The sequence below is a fragment of the Meleagris gallopavo genome, chromosome 6 (assembly GCF_905368555.1).
Source record: "Meleagris gallopavo chromosome 6, MGAL_WU_HG_1.1, whole genome shotgun sequence".
Classification (NCBI taxonomy): Eukaryota; Metazoa; Chordata; class Aves; order Galliformes; family Phasianidae; genus Meleagris; species Meleagris gallopavo.
In genome coordinates, this window is record NC_139409.1 from 16,397,184 (window position 1) to 16,411,435 (window position 14,252).

The 14,252-nt window shown below is 40.9% G+C and overlaps 1 protein-coding gene across 1 annotated transcript in view; it reads right to left on the reverse strand.

Annotated features, from left to right (window-relative positions):
• Positions 1-14,252, reverse strand: part of GPR158 (G protein-coupled receptor 158) — a 181,876-nt gene that overhangs the window by 38,166 nt on the left and 129,458 nt on the right. The window lies entirely within an intron of this gene.

Here is a 14,252-nt window from a genome sequence, read left to right on the forward strand (position 1 = left end):
CCTTGCATTCCCAAGTAATCATTGTACAGCAATAAGACCTTACTGACAAGAAAACGACTAAAAAAATACAACAAGCTCAAATCTCAGTAAGACCTGTGAAGATGAAGTACGCAGGAAGAGTCACAGCATTCAGGTGACATATACATGAAACAAGCGTTGGTAGCCATGTTGGCTTTTTTTTTTTTTAAAGAAAAGTTATTTAAATAGAAATATCGAATGCCCCTATAAATGCCATGGCATGTCTTTGTTTCACAACTAAGTAACTCAAGAAATGAACAGGGAAAAATAAAGAAGAATTGATAAGATGCTTTCTTATTAACAGTCAGACATTGATCCAAATTCAGACTTGGTGACAATCATGGAAAAAGAGCTAATCGCAAAAGAAACAGATCTGGACTTCTGAGTACAGCAAACAGCTTAAGTGTTCTTCATACTATATGAAGAAGATAACACCACAAATGAGCACAATCTAACTGAGCAGAGACACAAAAGGGAACAGAAAATGTATTTTTCTAAAAATAGTCTTGGGATATATCATTTGGTTTCTGTATTCTATCTGACAAGTCTTGCAAATGACATTGATGGTTGTGACTTTGCATGGTAATGCAGATGCATGATGACAGACCTGAAGCTTTCCAGGGCAGGGCATGCTGCCAGTTCTTCCTACATCCAACTGTGCTCAAGCTGTGTTCAGGCTGCAACAAGCTAGGAAACACCTAAGCTCAAGTGCTTCTTGTTTTCTGAGAAGGCAGGTACAAAATCCGTCTCCCTAATTTTGATTTTCAGTATCCTTCAGGTCACCCAGTTATACTATTCACAACAATCCAATATTCATTTTACATTCCTGGGAACCAACCACAGTGTATGCATTTGAGATTTGGAATAAATAGTAGTGTTTGAGTTTGAAGGACGATGGAGAAGAAAAGGCTCCAGGGAGATCTGATTGTGACCTTCTGGGCAAAGTATAAGCGAGTATCAGAATGCCAGGTAAAAGTAGTAGCAAGCCCAAGAACAAAGTTCAAAGAAGAGTACAAACAGATGGTGGCCATCACTGCATTCTCCCCAGTGCAAATGACAAAAGGATACAAAAAGACACAGAATGGTGAACAAGCATTCTGCACCTCATCTCTTGTCCACATCAGTGATATGGATGTGAACACAAATCTCAATGAAGAATGTGATAAACTGTGTTTGCCTACGGGGCTTCTGGCCCCTGAGGGATCAGAATGAAAAATGTCAGAACGAGTGCCACAAAGAAAAGGTGAAACATCTTAATAAGTGGGGACTTGGTGCTCAGGGATACTGAGGCATCCACTTGCTACTCAGATAATCTCTCTAGAGAGATTTGCTGCCTGCAGGGGACCCACATTCAAGGTATCATGAAGAGACTAGCAGGTATGTTAAAGCCAGAGGACTACTAGACCATGCATGTTGATGCTGGATGGAACGCAACCAACCAAGAGAGGTAAGAATATAGCGGGCAACAAGCTGGCTGGGCTTATCACCACAACTTTAAACTGGATTTGATGGGGCAAGGGAATGTTCTGCTGAGAAATAGAGAAGAGCCAGGGAGCACTGTCACTTTAGGAAAAAGCAGGGGAAAACCTCAGATTTATCCCAGAAGAATTTGGGAGGGCTTCTCCAGAAAGGTAATGACCATCCTTCCAAGACGGTAAACTCAGTTTTTTAGGTTAGATGTTAGGAAGGAACTCTTTATTCAGAGGGTGGTGAGGCACTGGCACAGGCTGCCCAAAAAAAGCTGTGGATGCCCAAGGCGTGGAGGTGCTCAGGGCCAGGTTGGATGGGGCTTTGGGCAGCCTGATCTAGAGGATGGCAACCTTGCCTGCGGCAGGGGCTTGGAACTAGATGATCTCTAACATTCCTTCTGACCTAAGTCATTCTATGATTCTGTGGTAAATTGAATGGAGCATCGGTCAGCGTTTCTTTACTGGCAGTTTCTTTACAAAAGAGCAAGTCACAGATAAAAGAAAGTTTTACAAAATAACATCCTTACAAACTCCTAAATTTTAATACTTTCAAATGGTAACATGGTCAATGTCTCATTTTTTATAGGTGTAATAGGTTTTTATTCAGAGGGCAATATGAGTTGATCTTCACCAGAAGCTGTCAATTGCTACTTCTAAAGAGAGCTTGACAGCACCTAGAAGGTTCTCAGAGTAATGTATAAGCAATTTTCTCAAATAGAAATGTGTGATTTGCAAACTGAATAAAAACTTGGAAGAGATTTGGTCACTGCAGCCATATTCTCCAAAGCATCTGAAAAAGTGCAGAGACGCAAAGTCCAGAGCTGGATTATGTTAATCCGATTTAAAAGAAAAAGGTCTGTCCACTCTAAGATAAAAGAGAGACTTATTGCTGAGGAAAGATCCTACACAAAGTAATTAAGGTTGTTACTAAGAGATACTGGGACAGTGTAACCTCAGCCCTTTTATCAGTTTTGAGGCTCTCAGCACTACATGAAGTCTTGCAAATAAGAGACTGATTTCTGAGGTACAAGAGAAATAGGTCAGAAGGAATATATAGTGGTTATTTAGAGACTGGCAGAAACCATAGGAGAGCTAGAAAACACATGGTTTAATAAAAAGATATTAAATATAAAGTTCAATACACAACTTCATGAAAGTAGTATGAACAGTGGCATGAAAAAAGAAGTTAAAAAGTGAAAAGCAGCTGTCACATAGGCCAAAGCTACAAAGACAAATCAGCAGGAAAAAAACAGATCTCCTGCAAAAAAGGTTGATGTACATTTGTTTGCAGCAACTAAAAAAAAAAAAGCTGCTAGATTTTCAGCCTTATTTCAGTGAGGCAAGTAATTCCACACTTACACATATCAACTTGCTTTTTTAACAGCCCTGGTAAAGTACCAGGTACCTTCAGACACTGGCTCTTATTTGAAGCTGTGTTTTTATGCAGTTTGAACTGAAGAATGATTCCAGACATGATGCCAACTTGCATTATTCACAACTGAACAGCAGAAAACAATGCTAAAGTAATGCTAAAAATCACATCAGAAAAGACCCTGGTCTACGCCAAGCAACAGGGCAGCACCAATGAACCCCCAACTGCCAACATCCAATGTTTTGCAGTATAAAACATTGAAAACAAACATACCTGCATTGCTGAAAATTGATGCCAGAGGGTCCTAACAGATATATAAAATGATAGTTAAGGAAAATCAAAAAGCCTAGCAAGATGTGCGGTTGCATGACTGGCTGGCACTTAATAACAGCTCTGCAAAAAGATGCTAGGAGGCAAAGGCTGCAGAAAGCAGGGCTTCCCCACCAGCAGCTCTGCACTCACGCGAAGCTGTAACCTTCCAGAGGCACCTCTAGGAGGAACAGGAGGCATCTCCCTGAAATGCCTGTAAGTGGGAGAGAGGATGTTTTGCTCAAGACCTCAAAAAAATAAGATGCTGTTATTGCAGAGAACCAGAAACATGGCTCAACAGAACTAGTGCACCACTTCCAGCTGCCAGAACACAACAGTACTGATGGCAGGAGAGAGACCCAGAGGCCACTGAGTAACACACCACTACTGACTGACTTCACTCACAGAATTAGGCACTCAAAAATCTGCACTGATTATTAACAGCTAGTACTTTTAGATTTGGCTAGAAACACTGACTGCATCTTGAATCACATAGAAGTAATTGCAAATACAAACACAGGCTCACACTGTGCACATAGAAGGGTAGAATTCAAGTCAAGAAAATACAAAACAGCTGACTGACTTTGTGGCATTAAGACATGTAAAACCACATAGTGCACAGCACCACAGTAACCTGCAATAGCAAGAATATTATTTTCCAATATAAATATTTTGCAGTAATTTTTAATTTTAAATGCTATGAATTAGATCTGAAAACAATAGCTTGATGCTTGAAACTGAACTAATAAATAGTGAAGCTCTTTGGAATCTACCGTTCATTCCTAAACTTACAGAATCACAGAATACTAAAATGGTTTGAGTTGAAAGGAAACTTAAAGATGATGGGCAGGGATATCTTTCATCACATCAGACTGCTCAGTGCCCCATCCAACCCGGCCTTGAACAACTCCAGGGATAGGGCATGCTCAGCTTCTCTGGGTTGCCAAAGCAGCACCGTCTCGATCCTCCCAGTTCAGATCATGGATCTAATTCACTGCATCTGCGATTCTTAGGCAACCCTGGTGCTCTCTCAGAGAAGTATATATGTAAATAACTCATATATAATAATTCTGTGGTAACTCAGCAATGTGCAAACTACTGCAATGCTGATAAACTTCACCCTGTACAGTCACATATCCTAAAGAGCTTAAGTTAAGATAGCTATCTAAATTACCATCCATTAGTTGAGTAGCCATTAATTTCAGTTACTTGCTTAATCATCCTCTGTTGCAAAGAGAAACAGGTTAATTTAAGTCACTTCTATTCTTGCAGCTTGGCAATTAGGTCATGTTAACAGTTCATTCTCAGTCAGCTGCCATGGCATAACTCCACTGATCCCGTCATTACATCCAAGAAGGGCAGCACAGTGTTTTATGTCGCCAGTGATTTCTTACTACTGGTCATGTAAAGACTCATTTTTTCAGTAACTTAATAGCAATTTTTAGCCTTGATAATAAGCCAGAAAAAGCAAATCATACTTAAGGATATTTAGTCCAGACACCAGTTTTCCCAGTACTAGATATCTGCATTAGGGTCTCATCAGGGCTAATTTCAAAGCAGCTGGTATATCCCATTAAACAGTACCACTGTAAATATATCCTTTCAGTTTACAAGTATGCTTAATTTTGAAACTGATCCACAATAATATGGATGGTATAATTCATATTGTGTGTTTGGTTAAAAGAAAAAAAGGCTAATATGGAACTAAAACTAAATTATAAAGCTTGATACATTGTATTACACAGATATTTATATTTTTCTATACAAACTCCAGTAATTTGTAGTCATGCTTAAATATATCTTCCAAGAAGGGATTCAGTTTTGATCTGAAAGCAGCACAAAGAAGTCTCCATATCTTGTTTGGTTTTTCAATAGCAGAGCTCCATTGCTGTGAAAAATTTGTGCCAGATTGCTCTTTTGAATTTCAGTGGCTTTGGCTTCCAACTACATGATCCTACTAAGCCTCTGCTCAATATATTAAAGAGTCTTTTATTCTCCCAGCTTGTTTGTATACCACACAAGAAGCCATCTTAGTCTTTTTGCTGATCTAAAAAAGAGATTGAGTTTCAGAGTATCAACACTTTTTTTTTTTTTTTTTTTTTTTTTTTTTTTTTTAAGTCCCCAAATATCTTCTGAACCATATCCATGTACTGCATACCTCCCTACTGCAAAGTGAATTCTCTAGTGGTAATCTTTGAAACTAAAATTCGTGATGTTAATTAGTCCCTAAGCATAATTTCTTTTGAGTGTATTCAAATGCATCTCTTTGACTTAGCCAAAGGCAATGAAGATTATTTCTGTTACAGTTGGTGTTACAGCTGGAAAGATTATCGTGGTGAAAATGGGAAAAGAAACAAACAGGGAAGGAATGCTCACCCGTTTCCAGAGATCTAGGTTTGCAGGAAAGACTCCACAAAGAATAGATCTCCAAAAAGAGATCCTTCCCCAGTGGCAGTCACCCCTTAAATGGGGTCTAGGTCATGCAGCTGAATCGCCTTCACCTGTGCTCCCATGGCAGACCCAGTTCTTTCCTCAGGTGATCAATCAGTGGTTCAGGCCATGACTCAACAGTTCCCATACAACTTTGCATTACTATCCCTTCTCAAACAAAATCTACCATTTCATCAAGCCTTGTGTTATCCAGAAATTTTATGAGCAATCATTTTGTGTTTGGTTCTTCATTGCTACTGAAAATGCTGAATAGTATCAGGCTTACTTCTTGATAAGATATGAGCCCACTAGAAGCACTCCCATGCAATCATGATTTTTCAATGATGATCAATGTATGTTATCTGAAAATCTCTCCTTCTACTTAGCTGTGATCAGCCCATGTGTAGAGTGTGAGTCATACACTTAACTCCCTCTTCACAATCCTCCACAAATAGCCTGTAACTCAGGCATGCAGTGTGATGCCTGGCTTCTCTTTTATGCTATAATCCTACCCGGCAGATAGCTGGGTAGTGTCTACCTTCTTTTACTGACAAATTCTGTCTTTCTCACAGAAAGAAAAAACAGCCTGTAGAACTAATTCACATGTATCACAAGTGTACAAGCCCACCTGGAACAAGGAGGTTGCTGTATCACACAGCAGCACAAAGTTTCGCCACCTGATGGGATTCTGTACTTAGCTGCATTTCAGCTAAGCCCTCCTGATAACATGGGTTGTGCAAAACCTGACATTTCTCTTGTTATCTACTATGGTGCTGTTGTACGCACCATCATGAGATCTAAAAGGTCTCCTGATACTTGTGGGTCACTGCAGGGGGCCTCACTACCCACTGCTTTTCTTCTAAACAGGACAGCAATATAATTTTAATATTACAAAACTGGATACTTTCTTCACTTTCTATTGGAACTTTCCTAGTCAAACTTAGTCTACTGAGATAAAGCAGAACACGTGCTACACTAAGGTGATTAAAAAAAAAAGCAGGCCAGGGAACAATACAGCTGTATTTACAATATATTTATATAAAATAAATATTAATAGGAATAAGTACAAATATTTTTAAGATTACAGTACTCTAATTATATATTTTAGAATTATAGAGCACCCCAAGTTGGAAAGTACCCACTAGCGTCACTGAGTCCAACCCCTGGCTCCAGCTAGGACTGCCCAAAATCAAAATGCAATGTCCAATAGCGGTGTCCAAACACTTCTTGAACTTCGGCACTCGAGGCTGTGCTCACTGCCCTGGGCAGCCCGTTCCATGCCCACCGCCCTCTGGTGCAGAACCATTCCCTGACCCCCAGCTGCCCCTCCCCTGACACAGCTCCATGCCGTTCCCTCGGGCCCTGTCGCTGTCACAAGAGCAGACCTCAGTGCTGTCCCTCCGCTTCCTGTGAGGAGCTGCAGCTGCCATCAGGTCTCCCCTCAGCTCTTCTGCTTCGAGCACACCCAGGCACCTCAGCTGCTCCTCACACATCTTGTCCTACAGACCCTTCACCATATCCTCTGGATGATCTCTAATAGTTTTATGTCCTTTTCATTGGCCCCAAACTGCACCCAGTGCTGGAGCTGAGGCCGTGCAGAACAGAGCAGACAACCCCTCCCTCACCCTCTGGCAGTGCAGGGCATGGTTGGCCCTTTGGGCTGCCAGGGCACACTGCTGGCTCACATTCAACTTACTCTAAGTCAGAGCCCCTAAGATCCCTTTAGTGGGTCTACTCGCCAGACTACTATGCCCCAGTCTGAACATATAGACAGAATAGCCCGTTCCATGTACAGAATCTGGCACCTGTTCTTCTTAACCTTCATGCAATCGGTGATTGCTCACTAATTTGTAAAGATCTCTGTGCAAGTCCTCTCTACTCCCAAGGGATTCTACAGCTCCCGATTTAGCATTATACATGAACTAACTTAATTTACCTTCAAATCCCTTATCAAAGTCATTGATGAAAACATTAAAGAGAACTGGTACTAAAATGGAGCCCTGCAGAACCTCACTAGTGACTAGCTGTCAGCCTGATGTAATCCTATTTACTAAAACTCTTTGAGACCAACTCGTCAGCCAGTCATTCACACAACAAATTCTGGTTTTGTCCTGCTGTATGCTGGACATTTTGTCCAAAAGGAGATTGTGAGAAACAGTAACAAAATCTTTGATGAAATCCCAAAAGATTCAACATCAATTGGCTTCCCTTGTTGAATTTCTCTTGGGTATCTCTGTCATAAAAAGAGATCAAGTTAATTAAAGAAGACTTTCCCCTTGCAAACTCATGTTGGCTGTGACCAATGACTGCATTGCCTTTCAGTTGTTTTTCACAGCATCATAGAATGGCTTATGTTGGAAGGGACCTTAAAGATCATCTACTTCCAACCTTCTGCCATGGGCAGGGCTGCCAACAACTAGATCAGGCTGCCCAGGATCCCAATAACAATTTTCAATGTCTCCCAGAATAATTTTCTTCATACTTTTGCTTGGCACTGAAATTAGACTGACAGGCCTGCAATCATTTCTCTCTTGGGACAACATTTGCCAGCTTCTACTTGAATGGGACCTCTCCAGATTCCCAAGACTGTTGAAAAATAATTGACAGTGGTGACATCAGCCAGCTCTCTGAGTACCCTGGGATGAATCCCTTTGGGTGCCATAGACTTATTATATACATCCAGCTGGAGCTGCAAATTTTGGGTTGGAGCACAAAATTTTGGGTTGACTGGGAGTTTATTGTTACCACAGTCACAGTTGTCAAACTGAATGTTCTGGTGGTCCTAGAGCCTATAATTGGTGCTGAAAACAAAGGCAAAGAAGGCATTAAACACCTCTGCTTTTTTGGCATCACAACTGGTGAAATGACCAGCATCATCAAGTAAGGGACTCCTGTGTCACCTCTCAGTCTCCCAAGTACGGGTATGATTTTGCCCTGTGGAATGAAATCCCAGCCCAGACCTCAGGGCTGGGAAGAAGCTCAGGCACATAACTGTTCAGGGCAGGCTGCAGGCACAGCGCTAAGCAAAGAAGGCTAAGGGGGGATAAAGAGCAACAGAGGTGCCCCCTCCTCATGCTGCAGGGAAGCAATGAGGGATCACACAGTCATAGATCACCAAGGTTGGAAAAGACCCCCAAGTCATCCAGTCCAACTGTCCACCTATCACCAATATTGCTCCACTAAATCATGACCCTAACTACAACATTTCTTGAATGCCTCCAGGGAGGGTGACTCAACCACCTCCCTAGACAGCCCATTCAAGCACCTGACAACTCTTTCAGTGAAAAAATTTTTCCTCGTATCCAACCTGAACCTCCCAAGGCACAACCTGAAGCCATTCCACCTAGTCCTATAACTAAATGTGACGGGAAAGGCCTCAGCAGCTCCTGGTACCAGTGGTTGCTATGGATGGCAGTTGTTGGTGCAGGACGGTGCTTCCTCTTGTTGAATTTTTTGCTTAAAGATAATGTTTGTTAGTCTCATTTCTGTGCTGAGCTCCATCAAGATTAATTCTGCACCAAGCGTCCTCATAACAGCTATGCTACATTTTATTAGTTTATATATATTATAGTAGATACCGTATTCAGAAATATGAAACAGAACCATTATGCTGTCTAGTTAAGGCTAGTTATTGCTTTAGAATGGCAAAGATACAAAAAGACCTAAATAGGATTTTAATAATGCAGATTTTATTGGGAAAAAAAAAGCCACAATAAAATGGAGTATGGCCATTATTTAATCTAGAAGCACTACCAAAATGAGAATTTCATTTTGAATGTGTATCATACAAGAATACTATGTGGAATTACTTAACTCTGTTTTTATTTATATCATAAAATAATAAAGTAGAAAAAGTTTGCAGAAGGCAAGAGAAATGAATTATCCTCAGGAAATGAATGAATTAGATTAAGACACACAAATAAGAAAACAGATTCTTCCCTGACCAGCCTAATTAATGAAACTTAGTTTCTTATGAACTGCATGCATATAGATTTTTTGCAGCATGTCCAATTCCCTTTCTTCCTGAACTGCATCTCACAGCCTTTCATTCGCACTGCCTCCTGCCTTTAAAGGCCCCTCTTCTCTCCTGCTTTCCCTAACAGCCATGCAAGAGGCGGAGCACGTGAGCTGCCAGCCAGCATGGGACACTCACTCCAATGGCTCAATGTCCTTCTTGTGTTGGGGGCCCCAGAAATGGATGCAGTACTCAAGGTAGGGTCTCGTGAGAGCAGAGTAGAGGGGCAGAATGACCTCCCTTGACCTGCTGGTCACACTTCTCTTCATGCAGACCAGAACATGGTTGGTCTTCTGGACTGCAACTGCATACTGCTGGCTCATGTTGAGTCTTTCACCAACTAACATCCCCAAATTCCTTAAGCCATTCTCTGCCCTGCCCATATTTATGCTGGGGATTGCCCCAATCCACGTGCAAGATCTTGCACTTGGCCTTGTTGAACTTTATGAGGGTGGCATGGGCCCATATCTCAAGCCTGTCCAGGTCTCTCTGGATGGCATCCCTTCTCTCTAGCATGTCAACTACACCACTCACCCTGCTATCACCTGCACACTTGCTGAGAGTGCACTCAATTCCACTGTCCATGTCGCCTACAAAGACGTTAAACAGCACTGGTCCTGAGGAATGTGACTGGTCTCTACCTGTACACTGGGCCATTGACCACAACTCTCTGAGTGTGATCATCTAGCCAATTCCTTATCCATTTTTCTCCAGTTTGGTGACCAGGATGTCATGTATGCCAGTCAAAAGTGCTTTGCACAAGTCCAGGTAGATGATGTCAGTTGGTCTTCCTTTACACATATTTTTCATCCTCTGCTTAATTTCTTTTTTAAATACAGGTGGGTAGATATGTATGACAACAAACTGCTGTATGCAGAAAGAACACTGGAAGAAGACAAAAATGTTTGGTGTCATAGATTTACTTTTTTTTTATTAAGCCAAATGCATGATAAATACAAAAACTACCTGATGCTTCTCCTTTTTCCCCAAGTCTCCTTTTTAACTAAAACCAAGAGGAAGGGAATGAAGCTAACAATGAGGTGACACTAGGGCAGGAAGGCTCTTTTTTAATCCTGATAGATTCAGCAGCGCTGCTGTCTGTAGCATTCAAAGCAGCATCATAACTTGTGATAACTTGTGCATAAACACAAATTAAAGAGGCAGAAGAGGGAGCTGTGTCTGCAAAAGAGCTGAAGCAGCATAGAGCTCCAGCAGCCGACAGCAAAAGGTTTATGTCTAGAAGTCCTTCTGCCAAGCACTGGCAAATTTTGGAAGCTTCTTGAGTTAATTTCTTTTGGAAGAGAAATTGGTAGTACAAAACAAGTATCTTTTCAGTGCACAATGGTTATTTTCAAGTCCTGTTGCCCTTTTTCCTGAAGCGGGAATGACAACAAGAAGTGCTCATGCAACTCTGCTCATCCAAAGCTTCAGACCAAGTGTCTCTCCCCTCTCCAGAAAAATGCCTCCATCCGCCTCCCTCCAGGGATCTGCAAATCTGTGTGCCAGCCTCAGCACTCAGTGTCTCCCTGCAAGAGTGACTGATGGCGTCTTCCTGTCTGACCACACAACCCCTCACTTCTGCTGCTGACGACAATGAATGAGACCAGGCAAATGGCACGTCAAGCCTTTGAAGAGGATGCATGGAAGGTATAGAAATATGATGTTACTGAGTTTCGTTTACTTTATTAGCGGTTAAGGTTAATAAGGAGACTGAGATTACACCTTTACTATGTAACTGCACAAAACTAACAAGAGCATTTGCCTGTTTTAATCCAAACTCAATTCCTATAAAAAGCCATCTCAGCCAAGACAGGAGTATTTTAAAGTCTATGAGTCTTGGGGTAAAATCTAACCCAGGCTGCAGCCTGACCATTTTTGGGAGGATGAAACAGGAAATCACTCATTTGCTGACAGTTCCACAAATCACTCAGAAAGAGAGGCAAATGAATTCTCCTTCCAGAGACTGAGGGAGATTTATAGCAAATTTCAGAGCAAAGTACCATGGAATATATCCTGTAACATACACTCATGGTGATCACAGGAAGTTTGTTCCAGGATGATTGGTCTTTAAAGAGGAGTTCACAGTGATGTGTGGCTTGGCTTTCTCAGGTGATGCTGTAATTTATTTCATGGGAATATAATAAAGGAGGATAGTTGTTTACTATATTTGGATTTACAAAATCCACAGAGGTGCATAAAAATAACAAATACCAAGCTTCTCAGTTGCTCACATACACTTTTCCAGCAAAGAGAAATACAAGAGGTTAGAATGGTAACAGGAAGTCCCTACAGCACAACTAGTTCTACAAATCAGTTAAATCACCCCTCTTCCTCTCTTGCAAACAAGCCTACACATTCCAGCTGCCACAGTACCTTCTGTACCTTTCTGCACTATATTCCTAACAACCACTCCTAGATGGGATCATCTGTATATTCCTTCCCCCACCTCACTGCAAGAGGATGCTACAACGTCATCTTCCTCCTTTTCTTTCCTGTTCTCACAGTCAATGCACATCTCCTCCCAAGTGCTTCAGAAGAAGTAAACTGACATCTTTTTCGGCTTATCTGCTAACATGATCTTCCCCTTCTGTAAGACACTGAACGATGACCCTCACATGCAGTGCTGCCCACCACCCACATTCTTCTCTCTCCATCCATTCATGCCTTCAAATGCCTGTAGGAGGGGTCACCACTTGCTCAGATGGGTTGGAAGTGTCACTGTGCCAGAAGGCAAGACACAGCAATGTCATCTTAGCACAGCATTTAAATCAATTACAAAATTGTCTCACAGAGTCAACATCTTCTTATATATATGAAATGGAGGCTGCCCTGAACTAGAGATCCCATTCCTAGCCTTGAAACTGATAGCCTAAAGGATGTACAGTCTGTAACCAATCATTTCCCTAAAATGTCCATAAGCTGTCATATGTGTGCACACATGAACGTTGCATATGTGGATGCATGTCTGTATGTATGTATTTACCTACAGTTTTCTTCCATTCTTATGCTTTAATCCAGAATTAAGGGTTCTGTATTAACCCTGAAACCAAAATGGTTGAACCTTATATATTAAAAATAAAGAGATAAACAAATGCAGGGCTTGAGAAGGGACAAAGAGAGTCTTCAGTCAGAGAAATATACTGAAACATGCAAAATCAGCAGCTCTTTTAAACCCAAATGGTTAAACTTGAAACATCATTATTTCTTGAAAGAATTAGTTTGCAGAATTCATTGTTGAGGAAAGTACTGAGACTTCTGTACATTGCTCTAGAGTTAGATTTCTTAAATTAAGCTCATTTCCTTACTCCCACCTCCTAGCTCCGTAAACATCAGCTCACTATTTAAAAAATGTACAGTGAATAAGAAGGAGGCAATTTGAGATGAGGCACTTCAGAAATTGACTGTGATGGTTGTTTAAAGAATAAATCAGTACATGACTCCTGTCTTCTTTTACTCTTAAGCATCTGCCTCCCTTGGTTATTTTTCTGATTTTTCCTTGATGTCTGAACCTAATAAAACCTCAAAGCTCTCCTCAGCAAGAAGGGAGCAAAGGGAAAAGAAAACCATAAAGAGAGCAAGAGTTTCAAATGCCTCCTACCTGGCTTTCCATAACCTTCATGCTCCATTGCTATTCAAAGCACCTCATTTGTTGAGAAATACAGCTTTAGACTTTCTAGTTATTACTAATAACTGCTTTTACACAACATTGATATTTCCATTAAACTCAGAAAAATCATCAGTTCATTACTAGCATCCAATTCTTCCCCCAGGCAAGACACAGGCTACAGACACAGGAGGCAATCAGGGCTTGTCATGATTATCTGTGGTGTCTGTAATTAGCCATTTTCCAGCCCTGCAATGACTGGATTAAATTAGATCTGCCAAAAATTTCTACTAAATTTCTACTACTATCATACTTCTCTTAATCAGCATAATTCTTGTAAATATATACAATAAAACATATATCTAACATGACTAGGTCTTTTGCAAGGCACACTCCCTGGCTGAAACATTTAGTACTAAAAAAAACCACCACACATTATCATGAATGTAGGAAAACAATGATCATGCAACCTCAGTGGAAAATAAAGATATATTCATAGAGAAAGTAATTCTAGATTAATACATGAAATATTTATTTATTTCACTTCATTTATATGCATTTAATGTAGAAATACAGAATCAATCCAAGACAAATGGTCTCGGAAGGTCATCCAGTGCTAAAAGCAGGGTTGACACTGAATTCAAACCTGGTTACTCAGCACTTCATCAAGCCGGGCCCTAAAACCTCCAACTATCAAGATTCACAACCTCACTGGCACAAGTTCCACTGCTTAATTACTTTGATGGTGAAAAAAGCTTTCCTGACATAAAGTTGACCATGATGACAATTCATACTGTATAAAGATGAAAGATACTATTTCCATTTATAATCATTTTTTCTTATCCAAACATACATTACTGCAAAGAGCACAGTTCCATCTTCTCAGTAAGCAACTTGTAGGTGCTAAATAGCTGCTTTTAGATCCCTCCAAAGTTTTCTCCTCTCCTTCAGCTTCTCCTTGCTCCAAGTCCTGATCATCTTGGCCGCCCTTCACTAAACTCACTTGAGTTCAGTGATGCCTTGGAAGAGTCCAAA